Below are 20511 nucleotides of genomic sequence, written 5' to 3' on the forward strand. Positions count from 1 at the left end.
CCCCCCGTCTTTTTCGATCTCCCAGTATGCGCCCCCTTTGACGCCCGTGACCTTCTCTGGAAGGTCAGAAGTAAATCTGACCCGAGCCTAACAGTTCTGCTCTGCACATTTTTTGTGCAAAGAAGGACGTTTTATTGCATTAAAAAATCCGTATTGCACGGGTTGGTTCCCTGTCGCTTCACAAGACCCTCAGTCGCTTGGCCCCGGTGATGTATTTTTCTCACCCAGAGATGCATGTGCACGAATGGATCCCGGCTCGTTCCGCACAGCCCCGAGCAGTGGGAGCGGTATGGATGGCACCAGGCACAGGGCTGGCCTGGCTGCCCGGAGACGTCTTATCATGAAGACCTTGCGGGCCCTGGGGTCCCCATGTGTGTCCTGAGCAAAGGACGTTCCTGGGGTCGCTTGAGCGCTGGACTTGAAAATGAACACGGGCGAGTGAACTCCATGGCTTCTATCAGTCCAGCTGTGTTCTCTCTTTCACGTGGCAGGGTTTTCCATCCCTGGGATGCCGGTTACTAGCACTTGCCTGTGTTACTGAAAGTCAGATTGACTGCATTGCTCTGACAGGCTCGGCTGCCCCCAATTCCTGCTGACCTAGAAGATGAGCTGAAAGGGGCCCTGGTCCCCTTGCCTGTCCCTAGGCTGAGCCTGGGTGGCTGCCTCTGGTCCCTCCCTCCGCACATGCACACTCTCAGTGCAGTAAGAGGATTGTATTTCTTTTAATATCTAGCCAAGCTCATCCTGAGCTAACCGGGGTCCTCTCCCGCTGCTCCTTCAGCAGTTGAATTAGCAAGGCTCCTGCCCCCGTCCAGCCCCTGGCTACTTGTCCAAAAAGTAGCCAGGATCTACTGGGATGGGAGCCAGGTTTTGTCATCATTTTTTCATACTTCCTTTTACCCACTTGTGGGTATTCTCCCCGTCCCTCCAAGCGATTAACTTGAATCTTTGGTCTGAAGCTTTTCATTGAATCCACTTTCCATCTGTGAAGGAATTTAGCGATACAGTCTGCTTTTCACATATTATTTCTTAATCTAGGTCACCAGCTGTTGATATGCCAAAAATAAATGAAAAGAAAACGGAATGTGTCTTACAGAGCCCGTATGAATTGTTGAAAACTCCCTTTTCCATTAGGAAGGTTAGGTGTGCATCACGATTGCAGCTGTGGCTGGTGCTCACTCTTCTGTGGGAGTGGGGGTGAGGGGGCCTTGCCCAGGGCTTCCAGTGTGCGGTTTTCTGCACTGGCAGAAGTTGCTGACGAAAAGTGCCTGTTGCACCTAGTTAGGGGGTTAAGACACCAAGAGGCTGGGAATATAGGTTCTGCCTTTGGGTAAGTTCTGTGCCCTTCGCCTGTTCAACGTAAGGGGCATGTGTGAAGCTGGGGGAGGGGGCCCAGCCAAGCCCAAAGGAAGCTACTGGAGAACGGAAAGCACACTATAGTGCAGGCTTCACTAGACATCACCCCCAGTGGTTCCTTCTTTTTTGCATTTTTGTCTCTTCCTCTTCTCCAACGCACAGGCACTCCATCGTAATAACTCTATGCCACACGTGTTCTTAAAACCCTTTCTCCTTGTTTTTTCAACCAAAGTTTCTAAAAAGAGAGTCCACTCCTTTGGCTTTCTCATTATCTGTGCTCTCCCTAACAGCTTGCATGATTTTAGCTTCAAATGCACAAGTGCAACTACTCTGAGAGGTTTTTTATGAATTTGAAATATATATGTATTTTTCTATTGAAAATTCATAAAAGTTCACTGGAGACAGAATGAAATATACATATAGGCTAAAAAACAACAACCCTGCAACAAATTAGGCCATTCATAATTCTACCACCCAGGGATTTCACTATCATTTGATGTGTATCCTAGTAGATCTTTTCCCATGTGTACATTTATACAACTAAAATGTAGACTAATACTACAGTAGTTCCCCCTTACTCTCGGTTTTGCTTTGTGTGTTTTCAGTTGCCCATGGTCAACCATAGTCTGAAAATATTAAAAATGGAAAATTCCAGGAATAATCCATAAGTTTTATGTCAGACATTAATTGTGGGTATTGTGATGAAATCTTATCTTCCTGCTCTGTCTTGCTCGTGATGTGAATCATCCCTTTGTCTAGTGCAGTGATGGCGAACCTTTTGAGCTCGGCGTGTCAGCATTTTGAAAAACCCTAACTTAACTCTGGTGCCGTGTCACATATAGAAATTTTTTGATATTTGCAACCATAGTAAAACAAAGATTTATATTTTTGATATTTATTTTATATATTTAAATGCCATTTAACAAAGAAAAATCAACCAAAAAATGAGTTCATGTGTCACCTCTGACACGCGTGTCATAGGTTCGTCATCACTGGTCTAGTGTCTCTACCTGTGTACATGGTATCGCAGTGCTTGTGTTCAAGTATCCTCTATTGTTTGAAAGTCAGTAGTAGCCCTAATACTCTGTCACAATGCCAACATCATTCACCTCACTTCATCTCATCTTGTGGGCACTGTGTCATCTTACATCATCACAAGAAGAGAAAGGGTGAGTATCTATATATATAAAAGCCTAAGTGACCGTTAGGATCGAATGACCGTAACAACCGGTCAACCAGTCAGGATGAGCAGCAGTGAAGCTGCTCCTGTCCCCGGTTGGAGCTCCTCCCCAGCCGCCTGCCGCTTCAGCACTGCTACATCCCTTGGGCCACAGGCGGGGATAGGCCAAAACCCGGCAGTCCAACATCGCCCTCGGGGTCCCTGATTACGAAAGAGTGCAGCCCAGGCTGAGGGACCCCACCTGTGCACGAATCTGTGCACCAGGCCTCTAGTAGTACCATAAAATATTTTGAGAGAGATCACATTCACATGACTTTCATTACAGTATATTGTTATAATTGTTGTTTTAGTATTAGTTTTTGTTGTCAATCTCTTACTGTGCCTAACTTGTAAATTAAAATTTATCATTGATAGGTATGTATAGAAAAAAACATAATATATATAGGGTTCAGTATTGTCCTCGACTTCAGGCCTCCACTAGGTGTCTTGGAATGTATCCCCCATGGATTACAGGGGAATATTATATATGGTTTTGTAAGCTGTTTATTTCACTTAATAATCATGAACTTCCTCAATACATGTATATTTTCAATCAACATTTTACTTTTTTAAAATACACTTTTATTTATTTCAAAGAAGAAGGAAGGAGAAAAAGATAGAAACTTCAATGATGAGAATCCCCTGCTGGGGATTGAGCCTGTAACCCAGGCATGTGCTCCACTTAGCAATTGAACTGTGACCTTCTGGTTCAGTGATGGCGGACCTTTTGAGCTCGGCGTGTCAGCATTTTGAAAAACCCTAACTTAACTCTGGTGCCGTGTCACATATAGAATTTTTTTGATATTTGCAACCATAGTAAAACAAAGACGTATATTTTTGATATTTATTTTATATATTTAAATGCCATTTAATAAAGAAAAATCAACCAAAAAAATGAGTTCACGTGTCACCTCTGACACGCGTGTCATAGGTTCGCCATCACTGTTCTGGTTCATAGGTCGATGCTCAACCAATGAGCGACACTGGCTGGCTGAATAGTATTGGAATGCATAGATTTTATTGAATCCCTTATATTTTGGACATTCTGTTTTCAATGTTCTTGTTTATAAATAAAAATCAGTGAGAACATGAGTAGGGGAAATTTATGCACACACCCTTAAGCAACTCCTTAAATAAATTTTTAGAAGAAGAATTATTGTTTCAAAAGTACACTCATTTTTATTATAGCTAGATTGCCTTTCAGAAAGATTATATCAATTTATTTTCTCACCAGCAGTCAATGACACACTTGCCAACTCTGGATAATAAAATTTAAAACAATCTTTAGCTATGTCATTGGAAAAAATTAGTTTCTATTTATTTCATTTGTTTAAATTTTAGAAACTGAACATTATTTTTTAAAATATTTCTACATTTTTCATTTGCCAACTTTGCGTTTATATTTTTTCCCATTTTGTGTAATATTTCCTTGTTATTTGTTAGGGCAAATCCTATTAATCCTGAAGATTGCAAACATTTTTTTCTTCCTTTTCTATTTACCTTTTAATTGTTTGATAATTTTTTTCCGATATAGAGAATGTTTATGTTTTATGTATATATATGCAAGTTTCAGGTCTGTGTGGACCTAGGGGCTCAACCACCGATATCAGGGCTGAAGGGCTCATCTCTTATCTCTGCTGTGCATCTTGTCAGCCCCATTCTTGGGCAAGTAATTCTCTTTTGATGGCAAGATGGTTCCCAGCAGTTCTAAGTAATAGAATGTCTATGCAGGGAGCTCCTCAGTCTAGCCCTCATTGGCCCAGGTAGACCTTATGACTATCTCTGGAAGAAGAAAAAAATCTCTCTGGACAAGGGCCAAGACCATAAGTTGGATTGGGCTTGAGTCACACTTTTTTTTTTTTTTTATAGTTTCTCTGTTTTGCTGAGTTGGTTCCATTCTTCTGTCCTCTTTTCCACAAAAATGTATTAAATTCTGTCATCTACTAATGATGCATCTGCTGTTTTTATCCTTACATGTTTATACCATTTTTTAATCTCTTCACTCTAATTTTAGTTGGATTTTAGGAAGAGATAGAAATAAACACACGCAGTCAGTCTGTTTACCCAACCTTTTTACTTAAACATTTTATCTGCCCCCAATGATCTATATATATAAAAGGCTAATATGCTAAGTGTCCCTCCGCCCATCCAACCAGTCGCTATGGTGCGCACTGACCACCAGGGGGAAGACGCTCAACACAGGAGCTGACTTGGCAGCAGCGGTTCTCGGGCTTCTTGAGTGATGCACCCTGAAACCCGAGAAGAGGAACCCTATTCTTCGCGGGGCCACGTGATTCCACCTTTGGCCGTGGGTTATGTTGTTGCTGGGGCACTGTCAGCCCTGAATCTGGTTTACTGCACACTTGCGTTTGCATTCCATACCCTGTACGACAGCAACTTTGCAGAGTGCCCTCTCCCACTCTGGGACCCCCTGGGGGATGTTGGGGAGCCGGTTTTGGCCTGATCCCCACAAGCCAGGATGAGGGACCCCACCTGCCAGAGGGACCCCGCTCACTCCACAGATGCTGGGGAGGGGCCCTGGGAGGTTGGCTCCAAGGCGTGTCCAGCCCATCTTGCCTAGTCCCGCCCCGCCAGCCACCTTCTAATTAATTTCCTTTCAATGTGCTCGAATCCGTGCACCAGGACACTAGTTATTAAATAATAGTCTTAGGTGTAATTTTTTCATGCATTATATCTTCCCAACTAGATTGTAGGTGCTTGAGAACAAGGATAAAATGTCTTGTGACTTGTGGGTATTCAGTGATAATGTATTGAATTGACTTTCTATGTTCTTACTTGTTTATATCCCACACCTGCAAACACATTGTCTTAAAGCATCCTTCCACATTACTTTTTCTCTAACTTTTGTGCAATTATCATAAGGGTTTCACTGTTTATCACTGTAATTTGCATTCTCGTTTCGTAAAGGTAGGGAAGAGAGAGAGAAAGAGAGACACATCGATGTGAAAGAGACACATTGATTGGTTGCTTCTCACACATGCCCTGAGTAGGACCAGGGGTTGAACCTGCAACCCAGGTACGTGCCCTTGAATATGTGCTCCATCAGTATTAGGTTGAACTGTGCTAAATTGTCATGTAGTTCAGCCCAATATTGATTGTGTGATACGGCAAGAAACAATGTAGTCTCCTTACTTATGCTCAATGATGTGACATTTGTGGGTTTTTGATTGTTGCCTTGATGATGCCCACATTTAGGTTCGTTCTCAAAGAGAAACAGGTGGGTGGTGTTTATGTGTGCATGTACTTATGTGCATGTGTGTGTATGCGTATAAAAAGAATGGGAGGAGGAAGACCCTGCTCTGTGGAGGAGAGTCTTTCCATGGGGCCCAGGGCCTTGTCCGTACAAGAGTAGCTCATATGACTTTGTTTACATTGAAGGGCAGTTTGGAGACAGAGTCTCTGAGGTATAGCCATGGTTTCCCCTTTTAAGATCATCTGAAGACGTCCTTGTTGCCTACTTCTAAATTGTACACGCTTATACTTTTCTTCCAACTAAGATAATTTTCTATGGCTATATTAGAAATTGCCAAAATTAAAAATAATACTTATGAGGACATTCTTGACAGAAGATTTCCGTCTTCAATATTTTTTTTTTACACTCAAACTCATGTGTACCCATGCATCCTTGTTTCTCCAGGAATGAATATAATAGAGGTTCAGAACTGTAGGGACTCAGATTTTAACATTAGTAAAAGTTACTATTCTTCTTTACAACATAGCATAGTGTGTGTGTGTGTGTGTGTGTGTGTGTGAGATTTGTAAGTCATACTTTAAAAGTCAGCTTATCTGTGAACCAATACAATTTAAAATGCCTGAAATACTTGTACAAGCAGTATGGCCCATTCTCATACCCACTGTGGAGTACAAAATGTTGATCCCATCTATTTGAATATTCAATTAAATGGTTTTGACATCCCATCCAATATATCAGGAGAACCTCTTACTCCTCCCCGGAGTCCTTCTCTGGTGATGTGTTCAGAAACCCCATGGGGCGTTTCCCCTCTACAGGAGTCAGTGGTTTTCACTGTGCCCTTATGGAAGTGGGTCCCAAAAGGTCCCCAAAGCATCCAGATGTCACTCCTGTCCCCGGCTGAGCACTGTGGGGAACCCTGAACACAGTGCCCTCACTGATGGTTCTCATGGTTAAGGCAGAGGCAGGAAGCCTCTCTGATCAGGGTTATTCTCAACTGCCGGCACTACATGCCCCAGCGTGCTGGCGCTCCAATAGTCTGAGCTCTTTATTAATGGTCTTATCGTCTCCACACTTGCACATATGCCCACAGCTTCCCCTGCCCAAGATTTCTTATGCTGCCCGGATCCTAAAGTTAGGTTTTTATCAAACACTGTACCTAGAGTTATTCATTCCACTCCACTCCACTCTATTCTGTTTTTAAGAAAATGCTCATGTGGGTATACATTGATTTAAAGCCTGCAGTTTGAAAAACACTATCCTAAAGGAACTCTGGCATCCTTTTCTATAAGTTGGCTTTCTTTTTTACCAGTTAGTCCATCCAAGGATGTGTGTGTGTGTGTGTGTGTGTGTGTGTGTGTGATTAAGTTTCAAACAAAAATAATGTGAGGCACTTGGGAGGGGATGAGTATAGGAGGGAAAGGATGTTTTAAAAAATATTTTGTTCTGACTTTTAAAGTTGGGAATTTCTATTTTACTGTTTAAACACAGCTTGTTTTTTTTTTTTTTAAATTTTCTAGCCATTTACAGTAGGGGGCATCTGAGTAGAACTCCAGAGGAAATAAGTGGGCTGTGGAGTTCTGTGAAGGGGATAACAGATGTAAAGATTTCTGTGTTGCTGATATAATTTTCCAGATATTCTCAATAATAGCTGACATTTACATAATGAAAGTGCCATCATCATAGAGTTCAAAGAATTTACCAATGAAAGACTGTTATAAGACTATATACATAGTATTATGCAAAATTAAAGTGGTAGTAATCACTATTTCCTGAGAATACATCATGGGCCAACTTTTAATGTAGAAGTGCTTAAACTTTATTCTTATTGATTCAAAGTCTAAATTTAAGTGTGGTATTTAAGTGGATGTACTTCCTGAATACATTTGTGCAAATTTCTTATTAGGAATGATGTTGGATAAAGCTATGGATGAGATTTTAGTTTTGAAATAGTTGTTATGATATAATCGTATTTCACATTTGATTACCCCAAAGCTACTTAGAACAGATGTACAAAAATTCCAAACCACCATTTTGGTCATTTCCATCTTATTCTCATATAGATATTTAGTTGAAAGTTTAGTTCAGAAGTGGAAAGAACCTTAAAGTGTTTATAATGATTTAGTAAAATACACATGGGCCCATGCCTAGATACAGTTTTGTTATGGCACCTAATGCTTCTTGAATAAAGGATGCTAAATTTGCATACTCTAATAGTTGTGTATTCTTGTGTGAAGTCAATCTGGTAGAATCAATTCATTCGAGTCATTTATTAAGAATTTAATGTGTGAAAGGCACTTGCTAGATATTTGTAATAAGCAGTCAACATAGATATTGAGCATATAGACCAGCAAGTGTTACAAACCTTTGAACATAATAACTAAATAGTTATTAATGGTAAAGTTCCCCCTTGACACAGTGGCAGGACACTGGTTTAGAGCTGACTTGCTCTCTGAATTGTTAGTCATACAAAGATCCTTTTGCACAACAGCAGAAAACTCCAACCCAGTCTGCTTTCATGGATTTGTAAGGTCTCTTATCTTAAACCATCAGAAATTCAAAATAAAAATGAAAGCCTTATAAAATTCTTAAATGTCACACATCTAGAAAGATTAGTTTGTCTGTAAAAGATTTAATTGTGCTTGGATTCCCAACCTTTAATGAGAGAGAGAGAGAACACACACACATGGTTGCAGCTGGCACCAACTTGACTTAATTATGTTGTGGGCATGGACTTGATTATTTTGCAGGCAGTGGTCTTGAATGTAGGAATAATCTGTTTAAAGTGATTTGTAGCTTAGAAAGAATCTTAAATTTGACAGGGACTCTTCTGTAGCACAGTCTCTTCTACTTACTAATAGTTGCTAACAGTTGAATAACATAGACAGTCCTGAGAAGAATCTCCCATTTTGTGGTAGCACAGCCCAGAACAAAGTGACACCTTTTACACACCCTATAATTTCTCAATATTTGAGACATTTGTATAAGAAATCCTGCCTCTTTAACCCACATACTTCTATAGTACACTATCAACTTCCTGCCTGCTCTCTGTCTAGTGGGGTCTTCTCTGAGTCTCTAGGAAGGTGTGTCCAGACTTTTCTTCCCACCTCTCTAGGAAATGCTGTGAGCAGGGGGCCCGCCAGCTCTCCTGGGACATATGTGGGCCCATAGTTGCTCCTGTTAAGCATAGAGAATGAACCTAGAAATCAGATAACTCCAGGGCAATGTTTCCTTAAACTGTAATTAGGACTATTTGGGGAGGGGTGAGTCAGATTCCTGGGCCCAGTTACACATTTACCAGAATTTCTTAAGTAAGCACTTGGAAATATGCATTTTTAGTAAGCTCCTCTGGTAATTCAAAAGCTTAATGAAGTTTGTAAAGCACACTGCTTTCAGGAAGGGGGTTTTGTTGAGATTTGTGGTGGCTATGAGTTGCTAGGTCCATGAGTTGCTAGGTCCACGGCAGGGTGGTAATATGAAGAGTAAGGCATTTTTCCACCCAGTGGCTATAAATTTATCTGCAATGTAGTAAAGAGAAGAAAGTGAAAAGCAGTGTTCTTACGGAATACTTAAAAATACCCATGATCAGACAAGAAGAAGAAAAAAAAGGCATCCAAATTGGAAAAGAAGTAAAACTGTCCTTATTCACAGATGACATGATACTGTACATAGAAAACACCAAAGACTCCATTAAAAAAAACTACTCGACTTAATAAATGAATTCAGCAATGTAGCAGGATACAAAATTAACACCCAGAAATCTAGGGCCTTTTTATATATCAATAATGAACTTACAGAAAGAGAAACTAAAAAAACAATCCCATTTACCATTGTACCAAAAAAATTAAGATACCTAGGAATAAACTTAACTAAGGAGGTAAAGGACATGTACTCGGAAAACTACAGGATATTGAAAAAAAAAAGGAGATAGAGGAAGGCATAAATAGATGGAAGAACATACCATGTTCATGGATTGGTAGAATCAACATCATTAAAATGTTCATACTACCCAAAGCAATTTACAAATTCAATGCAATCATTAAAATACCAACAGCATATTTCAAAGACCTAGAACAAACTCTCCAAAAAGTCATATGGAATAAAAAAAAGACCCCGAATAGCCATAGTAATCCTGAGAAAGAAGAACAAAGTTGGAGGGATCACAATACCAGATATCAAGCTACCAGTATATTACCAAGCCATGGTTCTCAGAACTGCCTGGTACTGGCACAAGAACAGACATATAGACCAATGGAACAGAACAGAGAACCCAGAAATTGACCCAAGCCACTATGCTCAATTAATATTAGACAAAGGAGACAAGAGCATATAGTGGAGTCAAGACAGTCTCTTCAATAAATGGTGGTGGGAAATTTGGTCAGATACATGCAAAAATGAAAATAGATCACCAACTTACACCATACACAAAAACAAACTCAAAATGGCTAAAGGACTTGAATGGAAGATAGGAAACCATAAAAATCCTATAAGACTCCATAGGCAGCAAAATCGCAGACATATGTCATAGCAATATCTTTACAGACACAGCTCCTAGGTCAAGAGAGACTAAGGAGAAAATAAACAAATGGGACTACATCAAAATAAAAAGCTTCTGCACAGCAAAAGAAACCATCAACAAAACAACAAGGAAGTCCACTGCATGGGAGAACATACTTGCCAATGTTATCTCCGGTAAGGGTTTAATCTCCAACATTAACAGGGAACTCATACAACTTAACAAAAGGAAGATAAACAATCCAATTAAAAAATGGGCAAAGGACCTAAATAGACACTTTTCGAAAGAGGACATTCAGAAAGCCAAGAGATGTATGAAACATGCTCAAAGTCACTAGTCATCTGAGAGATGCAAATCAAAACAACAATGAGGTACCACCTCACACCTGTCAAAATGGCTATCATCTACAAATCAACAAATGACAAGTGCTGGAGAGGATGCGGAGAAAAGGGAACACTCGTGCACTGCTGGTGGGAATGCAGACTGGTGCAGCCACTATGGAAGACAGTATGGAGTCTCCTCAAAAAACTAAAAATGGAACTCCCATTTGATCCAGTAATCCCATTCTAGGAATATATCCCAAGAAACCAGAAACACCAATCAGAAAGGATGTATGCACCCCTGTGTTCATAGCAGCACAATTTATAATAGCTAAGATTTGGAAACAGCCTAAGTGTCCATCAGCAGGTGAGTGGATTAAAAAACTGTGGTACATCTACACAATGCAATACTACACCACTATAAAAAAGAAGGAACTTTTACCATTTGCAACAGCATGGATGGAACTGGATTGCATTATGCTAAGGGAAATAAGCCAGTTGGAGAAAGATAAATATCACATGATCTCCCTATATGTGGGATATAATGATCAACATAAACTGATGAACAAAAATAGATCCAGAGACCAATGGCAGGGGAAGCGGGGGAGTTAGAGATCAACCAAAGGACTTGTATGCATGCATGTTAGCATAACCAATGGACACAGACACTGGGGCAGTGGGGGCTTGCCCTTGGGGGTGGGAGTGGTGGTGGTGGGGGGTCAATTGGGGGAAAAGGAGACCTATGTAAGAATTTAAACAATAAAAAAATTAAAATGAATATTACAAAAAAGAGAGATAATAATAATCAAACCAGAAAAAAAAAAACCCATCCTTAAAATAGCCTACTTAAATTTCAAATAAATCAGCCAACATGAAGATTTGTCATCCAGGCCAAATGGCTTATTAGGAATATTGTATAGCATGGAAGGTTGGATTCTGCATAATCTAATTCTGTAAAAAAATATATGTCTTTAGAGTACTGCCCATTAATGCATCAATCACAAAGGTAGAAGACTTGCCTCAAAAAAACTGCTGCATATTTTTGGTAGGTGACAGGAGGGTGGGTGAGTTTGGTACATCTATTTCATCCATATTGTTATGGGGTGAATAGTAGTGAGACTGCAAAACGTGCCTAGTAGAAAATGAGGTGAAAACTCAAGAGGATGATTTTGGTCTCCTGTGGAGGCAGACCCATATTCTAGAAACTAGACCATTGGATTCTAAGTTTAATTTTTTTAAAGAAGCATTTTGTTGAAGATTTATGTGTCTCTATTCTTAACATATATTGTTTTGTAGTTTTTTGTGTGATGTCTTTGTCTTTTTTAAAATGATTTTTTTTATTTTTCAATTCTAGTTGACATACAATATTATATTAGTTTCAGGTGTATAACCCAGTGATTAGACATTTATATAACTTACTAAGTGGTCCCCCCTGCAGATTCATCACTGTGCTCCAGCACCTTGCTGAGTACTTTCCAGGTGGGATTAGTCAAGGTAAGATACCAACATGAAATTGGAGGGTGTGAGAAGTGTTTCTCCACTGCTTCTTCCTTGCTATACCACTGCCTCTCTGGCAGTAGCTGTGTTCCTAGGCTCTCACTGGGCCCCTTCTCCAAGGGGCCTGTCCTGCCTGGACTTTAGAAACACAAATTTGTCTCCTATGAACTTCTTGCTATGCTGTTTCTGTGTGCTTTGTCATCTCATTTGTTCGCCTAACCGTGCCCACATGTTTTTCAGCAGTCTCTCCATATGATCCATTTAGACGGAATTCTCTTTCCTGCTGGGTTCCTAACAATTACATTTTAAAATCCATGTGTGTCATGATTTCTAAGCCTCACCCTAACCCTGCAAGGCATTATAACATTATAAACCCATTTGCAGATAAGCACATATGCCCTAGACAATATATCCAAAGTCACACACCTAGTGAGTCAGAGTTGGGATTAAAACTCTTTCCTATTTTCATTTAAATTTGTAAACAGATTCTCCTTCCAAAGACTAATTTTATTTAAATGTAAATAAGATTTTTATGTCAGCTGTCTTATGAGCATATTGATTAAGTGTAAGCCCTTATTTTGAAATAGAATTTGATGAAATTCACAAAGAAGTTGTGGAGTTGCTATTCTAAAACCACACAAAGACCTAACCCCCCCCCCCCCCACTCTCACTGTAAGACCTCTCCCCCCTCCATGTGTACTTCTTATCTCTAGTTCTAAAAAGGCGACCTTCTCTGCCCTCCTTGAGGCTTTGTGATTATCAGTGTGAAGAGCACCGTCCTGCTGCCCTGCAGGTGCTGGACCTGCGGCACCACAGACGCGGCTGCCAGGCTGCACCTCTGACGGGGCCCAGGGGAAGTGGCCAGTTCTACCCTCCGTGCTCAGAACAGTGGGCACTAGGATGGTTTGTAGCCTGACATTCCTGGGGAAAAAAAAAAGAAAAAGAAGCACCTTCCTATTTTTAATGTTGCATTAATCTCTGCACCTTGTAGTTTGAGGAGGGAGGGACGCTGTCAGGCTTTACGGCATAAACTCTTTACTGCATTTTGAAAGGTAAAGGGTGTTGGGACTAAGGTGTTGCATATATTAGCAACATGATTTCAGAGAGGAAGAGAGAGGGGGAGAGAGATAGAAACATTGATGATGAGAGAGAATCATTGCATGCCCCCCACGAGGGACCAAGCCCCAACTTGGGGCATGTCCTGTGCTCTGACCTGGAATGGAACCGTGACCTCCTGTTCAACCACTGAGCAACACCAGCCGGGCTGACTGGTCCTTTTAAATTTTCTATCTCCATGTTTATGTTTCCTATCTTTTTGATGATGTTCTCACCGAGTTAATCTATTCTTTCCCTAAATTCACTGAGCATTCTTTTTTAAAAAAATATATTTTATTGATTTTTTACAGAGAGGAAGGGAGAGGGATAGAGAGTTAGAAACATCAATGAGAGAGAAACATAGATCAATTGCCTCCTGCACACTCCCTACTGGGGATGTGCCCACAACCAAGGTACATGCCCTTGACCGGAATCGAACCTGGGACCCTTGAGTCCGCAGGCCGACGCTCTATCCACTGAGCCAAACCGGTTACGGCGACTGAGCATTCTTATAACCAGTGTTTTGAATTCTGCATCTGGTAGGTTGCTTGTCTCCATTTTGTGTAGTTCTCTTTCTGGACTTTTCTCTTTGTCTTTCATTTGGGATGTGTTTCTTATCTCCTCCCTTTGGCTTTCTCCCTGTGTTCGTTTCTGTGTATCAGGTAGAGCTGCCATGTCTCCTGGTTTTGGTAGGGTGGCCTTAGGCAGCAGGTGTCCTGTGGGGCCCAATGACACAGCCTCCTCCGTCATCCCAGCAGGAAGCTCCAGGTACCCCTTCTCCATTCCCATCCTCCCGTGTGGGCCGTGTGCACCCTCCTATTGTAGTTGAGCCTTGACTGCTGTTGGCACGTCAATGGGAGGGATGGACCCCAGGCCGTCAGGTGTGAGGACCATTGGAGACTGTACCAGAGGAGATGCTGTGCAGGGGCCCACCTCACAGAGCAAGCTCACTTCCACAGGACTCTGGTGCCCAATGAGTCTCTTACTTGCATGTTGCTCATAAAGGTGGTTGGGTGGTGTGTGGGTGTCAGCTGAAGCTATGCACTGGGTGCAGTGGTTCTGGAGCCTCCTGGGAGGTGCAGGCCAAGGACAGCTGCTGCCGGTGCCCTGCTTGGGGCCACCCATCATGAGCTACAAAGAGATTGACAGATGGTTACCACTCATGCTGGGCTGGAGGTGCCAGGGAGAGGTGGAGCTGCAAACTGAGGCTAATATCTAGGAGTGTAATTACTGATTCATTGGGGTAATTATTTAGCATCAAGATCTAGTTATATAAAATACTAGTGTGAGTGGGGAGGGAACAAAATTGGAAACACTATCTAACTTAACATTAAACTTGTCACCATGAGATAGCATTAGCTACCCAGGATGCTGCTATTAAAAAAACAAAAACAAAAAATCATTTATATGTGTGTATTTTTTAAAGCTACGGTCTGTTCGATGTTTTTACAAATCTGTTTATATGACATTGTTAAAATAAAGTTGGTCTTTTGACGAGAGGGAGGATGTGATGGTCTGTTGTAATTTTGCCTTTACAAGGCAACCTGGGTGGGGGGCGGGGGGAGTGTGCCTCCTTGACACTTGGTTCAAGCTATAGATTTAATGGAGCTATGTCTTGTTGTTTTAAGTTGCTGTAATGCATTGTATTAGGGCCTCAAACAGAATAAAGATTGTTTTGAAACTTAAAAAAAAAAAAAAAAAAAAAGATAGTGCCAAGAAGTTTTCTAAAGCTGTGTACCACATTTGCACTCCCATCAGCAATTCTGAGAGTTTAGAAGGCCTGTATCTTCAAATGGTAAGTTTGGTGTTGAAAACTAAGCTGTGTTTGTTCACTGCTGTATCCCCATAGGACTCATATCCTTTGATAAATGAATGGTTTTTATCTTTATACTTTTTGCACATAATCATAGGAACATTCCAACTGATGTGGCAGGGAAATGAGATGTAAGGAGCCTGGGTCCTTCACACTACGGAACCACTATAACCTCCTGGGCTACCTACATTAGAACAGTTGCATGACAGCAAAGAGAATTCTGTCTCTGTAGAAGCTTCTGTGATTTTTTTTTTTTTGCTTTTTTCTATAGCTAAACTTCTGTACTAAGGTTTAGTTTGAACCATTTGAAAGTGCCATTTTTTTGTGAATCAAAAATTGTCAAATATCATCAACTTGATATAGTTCAACGTAAAAACACACAATCATTTGATCATTATTTTGCACCCACTGTCCGCAGATGAATACTGTAAAAGTAGAGAGTGTTTTATGGAAGATGCAAAGATGACTCAGACACGGTGGAAAAATACTCTCAGTACAGAACACAGGATAATGAGCAGGTGCTTGATAACTTAGAAATTATTCAGATTCTGTCTGTTGAAAAGATTGATCCTTTTAGTTAAGACATCCTGGGTTAGCATGTAAGATATTTTCATTCTAATTAGTTGGAAGGCAGCCACCTTAGCAGCCAAATATATCAATGGATGGCCTTGAGGTTTGACCTTGGGTGGTATTTCCACGTGCATTTGATGTGAATGGCCCACCTACCTGCATTGTGTCCTGTGCCAGTGGTAGGCACTGATGATGCTGTCAGGGGACTGTTTAGAGCTGGTCATGGTACTTTAAAAAGGGCTACTTTTATTTTCTTGTATTTTTCAATGAGGCAACTTAGTGCTTTATGTTTTCAATCTTCCTTTAGAATAGATAGCAAAAAGAGGATCCAAGTATATACTCCACACATCTATTTGAGCCAAATGGGGAAGTGAAAACCTGGTGCATAACATATATTTCCTTTGGTCACATGCAAGTTTGCTAAAGAGGTGCCCCAGACCACAGGTGGAGACAAAATTACATAGTATTTTGCTCTTCTGGGACTGGCTTATTTCAGTTAGTGTAATGTCTTCAAGGTTCATCCATGGTGTCACATTTGCAGAATTTTCTTACTTCTTTGAATTTTAAGGCTAATATTCCATTGTATGTACATACCCACATCCTTATTCATTCATCTGTTGATGGACATTTAGGTTGTTTCCACATCTTGACTATTGTGAATAGCGTTGCAATGGACATGGGCGTGTAGACATCTCTTTGAGATCCTGATTTCGGTTCTTTTGGATAAATACCCAGAAGTGGGATTGCTGGATTAGTGAACCTACATTGGCTGTTGCTCGCCTCGCTTCTGCTTTTTTTTCCCTTTCTGCTCTCCTTTCTGTTACTCTGTCGTTATGTTCCTTGACTCTTTTCTATATGTGCTCATAAGATAAAATTAAATTATACTTTTTTTTACTATATTACTGAATAGTTTATGTATCCTTTAAATTTATAAAGCCAGCAAAAATGGACAGAACCATGTTTAAAACATGGCTCTTCCAAATTACTTGTTGTTTAGTTAGGGAGAAGTCATTTATTTTTTGTAAATTTCACTTTCCTCATTTGTAAAACACTTAAAGGATTATGGAAAAGATTAGTAGAGCCCTGACTGGTTTGGGTCAGTGGTTAGAGTGTTGGCCCGCAGACCGAAGGGCTGCGGGTTTGATTCCTGGTCAAGGGCACATACCTCAGCTGCAGGCTCGATCCCAGGCCAAGTTGGGACGAGTGTGGGAGGCAACCAATCGATGTGTCTCTCTTACATCTATGTTTCTCTCTCTCTCTCTCTCTCTCTCTCTCTCTCTCTCTCTCTCTCTCTTCTTCCTCTCTACTCTCTAAAAAGAATCAATGAAAAAAATATCCTCTTGTGAGGATTAAAAAAAGAAAAGAAAAATTAGTAGATGATGCCAGCACAATGTCTAAGCACAGAGCCTGAGATACAGCATAACTTCTCCATACATTGCAGGTACTATTTTTTTAAATCGTGTAAGTTGAGCCCGTTGCATTTTTATTAGAATAAACAAACTTAAGTGGCTTTTTTACTTGCATGTGCCCTTCTATAGATTTTTATTTTCTGCAAGTCACTGGATTTCTTTTATATTATGCCATTTTCCCCTCTCTCCCCCTTTCACTGGTTTTCAAACAGAGTAAGTTTTTAGAAAATGGTTATGGAATGGATGTCTTCAGTCTGATCTATAGTTAAGTTTCCTCTTTAAGAATAGTTAGTTTACAATTATGAATGTAATACATGTTCATTGCTGAAATGCACCTATATTCCATTAACTAGGGATAACCACTCTTTAAATATGTACATACCCTATACCATATGACTCTGATTTTATTGAGAAGGAACGAAATGAAAAACATTGAGATTATAGAGACCATAGTTGTTGGGTTTTTTTTGCTTTATTTTTTTGGTTTTAGGCGCTTGTAGAATGTGGTTTTCATGGCTGCAGTAGGGATGGACCATTGCCTGAAGCACATTCCTCTGACTGGGCTCCTGGAATTCTAGGGATGGCCTCAGGCAGCCTCCACGTGCCAGATATTTCTGACAAAACGCCTAGAAGTGTTCTAAGTCAATGGCTGCTGCTGCTGAGTCTGGACAGGAGGATTTCTGGATCTCATCAAGCATCCGGAGGGAGGAGGGAGCCTAGCAGATGTTTCTCAAGTTGGCTTCGAGGGACCTTATTGGCACTCAGTGAACAGAAATACAAGACAATCTCTATGGAAGAAGAGAGCCCTTGTTCATCCAAAGGCGGCTGTGCCCTAGCCCTCATGTGTGCTGCCCACGTATTCCTGCCTGTGCTGACTTTGATCCTGTTAACTGGCCCTGGACTAGTTCCTGTTTAAGAATCAAGCCTGAAAGCAGAGGGCTGATTTCAGCAGCCTGCCTCTCCCTCAGCCTTGTAATGTGATGATTAGCCTCTTCTTACCAGTCATCTTACCTTTCGAGTGAATGAGGTTGGTGCCAAGAGCAGATGGGTCTTTTACCAAAGCTTGGCTTTTGCTTGAAATAATGCCCTTGGCTTCATGGTTATTTATTATTGACTACATACAGCACAGTTAATACAGTAACAAAAAGAAAATACTCATTTAAGCTGCCCGTTATGTTGCTGAGAAAACACACTTAACCTTTCTCGTCACCTGCTTTTCTGCAGGAACGTTCCTCGTGTAGGCTTGCCAAGGGGAGCTGGAAAGATTGAGAGAAAATGGTCCTGGCATGATTTTGATTGCCGATGCAGGCGGGCGTGTGGATTAAAAGGATTTGCTGCTGAAGCATTTTTATTTTGCAGAAGAGAGAGGCAAGCAGAACACTTTAATCTGCTGGTCACGGCATCTAGTGACCAGGCCTTCCCCTTGATTTATGTGGATGTGGTCCTCATCTCTGGGTCTCTGGTTTGATGTCAGTATTGATAATCGGTGTTGGTAGTGACAATTAGTGGCATCAGTTTATTGGGGGATGGAGGAGATACATGACAGAGATAAAACTATCAGCCTTTCTTTTTTTTTTTTTTTAATCTGGGGATGTTGGGGGTGCTGATCAGGATAATAGTTATAGCAATTGCTACCGAATGGAAAAAGCCTGGACAGAGCTCAGAGTGAAGAATTAGGAAGACAGGGAGCTACTCAGTGAAGTAAAGGTGGAAGAAGGAGGCGAGAGAGGAAATTTATAATTTAATTTTCATGACAATATTGGAAGATAGAGAGCTTTACACTTATTTTTATAGTTGAGACCATCAAGGTGCAGAGAGATAAAGTGGCAAATACAGTGGGGCCTTGACTTACGAGTTTAATTCGTTCCGTGACGGAGCTCATAATTCAAATTACTAGTATGTCAAGTCAAAAAGTGAACAAGTGAGACACGTGATGCTGGGCTGATGTTGTGGCGTTCACTGTGACGTTTGCTGCGCCAACTAGCGGTGGGGTATCTGAAGCTGGCTCGTAACCCGAATTTTAGCTCGCAACTCAAAGCAAAAAATCGGCTGAGAGACAGCTCGTATCTCGAAAAACTCGTTAGTCGGGACACTCGTAAGTCAAGGCCCCACTGTAGTAAGAACAGCTGGTGTGACCTTGAAGTGGCATCTAGGAAGGCTGGCCCATGGATACATGCTCAGACTCCCACAGTCCTGCCACCTTCACAGCTCATGTCTTATGCAAGCCAACGCAGGAGCCGTGACCACTGATTTTATGAGTGGCAACAAAAAATTGCTGTTCTATATCAGTTTTTTCACCAAAGCAGAAGATAAAAGAAAGTTCTGTTTTTTAAGTAATTTTCATAATGCTTTATAAATAGAGTTTTTAATAGATTTAATGTTTGTAACATTAGGAATTAGTCTCACAAAAGCCTAGATATTGCAAGTCTTAGATCCTTTAGTGGTATATGCAATTAAAATAAAATCCATTACCAGGAAAATGGTGCAAGTTCTTCCTTGTAGCATCTAGACACCCTGCACTTTCATTTTATTGTGCAGCCATGGAAATAGATGACTGAGTAGACACTAGAACATTCTCCAAAGATAGAAACAAAACCTCTTGGCTTCTCTCAATGCAGCTAGTTCTTGCTTCACTGGAGGATCTAATGTCTTCAGGAAGGGCCGTCTCATACTGCTGCGTTTGACTACTATAGCCTCTTGCATGCTGGCTTGAAACACTGCATAAACATACTCTGCTTTCAAAAGTTGAAATGCATCATTAATATATAACCCAATGTACATGTAACTATTGTAGCATTTTGGGTGTTCTGCTTTGGGAATTTCATTACAGTGGAGTTTATAATTACTAGTAAGAAAATGAAATCACACCTGTCAGAATGACTATCATTAATAAATTAATAAACAAGTATTAGTGAGGATGTGGAGAAAAGGGAACACTCATGCACTGTTGGTGGGAATGCAGTTTGGTACAGCTACTATGTGGAGGTTCCTCAAAAAGTTAAAAATGGAATTGCTTTATGACTCAGTGATTCCACTTCTGGGTATATATCGGAAAAAATCCAAGACACTAATTCTAAAGAATCTATTCGCTCCTGTGTTCATTGCAATATTATTTACAATAGGTAAGATATAGAAGCAACCTGAGGTCCTATCAGTAGATGAATGGTTAAAAAAATTGGTGGTACTTATATACAGTGGAATGTTAGTTGGCCATAAAAAATAATGAAATCGTACCATTTGTAACAATATGGATGGACCTAGAAGGTAATTATGCTAAATGAAATATGTCAGACAGAGAAAGACAAATATATATAATTTCCCAAATGTGTAATCTAAAGAACAAAATAAACAAACAAACAAACTCATAGATGCAGAGAACAGACTGATGGTTGCCAGGTAGGAGGGGGATTAAGGGGCTGGGTGAAAAAGGTGAAAGGATTAAGAATTACAAGCTGGTAGTTACAAAATAATCATGGGTTGTAAAGTACAGCATAGGGAATATAGT

General features: G+C 40.6%; 1 protein-coding gene and 1 non-coding gene across 2 annotated transcripts in view; both read left to right on the forward strand.

Moving 5' to 3' along the window:
- The window catches only part of AMPH (amphiphysin), a 128485-nt gene that overhangs the window by 679 nt on the left and 107295 nt on the right, over positions 1-20511 (forward strand). The gene's annotated exons all lie outside the window — the stretch shown is intronic.
- On the forward strand, positions 12910-13040 carry LOC111825246. The gene has a single exon (XR_002828406.1). It is a non-coding gene; the product is annotated as a small nucleolar RNA SNORA43 (small nucleolar RNA).

Source organism: Myotis lucifugus, unplaced genomic scaffold, assembly GCF_000147115.1.
Source record: "Myotis lucifugus unplaced genomic scaffold, Myoluc2.0 scaffold_18, whole genome shotgun sequence".
NCBI classification, from domain to species: domain Eukaryota; kingdom Metazoa; phylum Chordata; class Mammalia; order Chiroptera; family Vespertilionidae; genus Myotis; species Myotis lucifugus.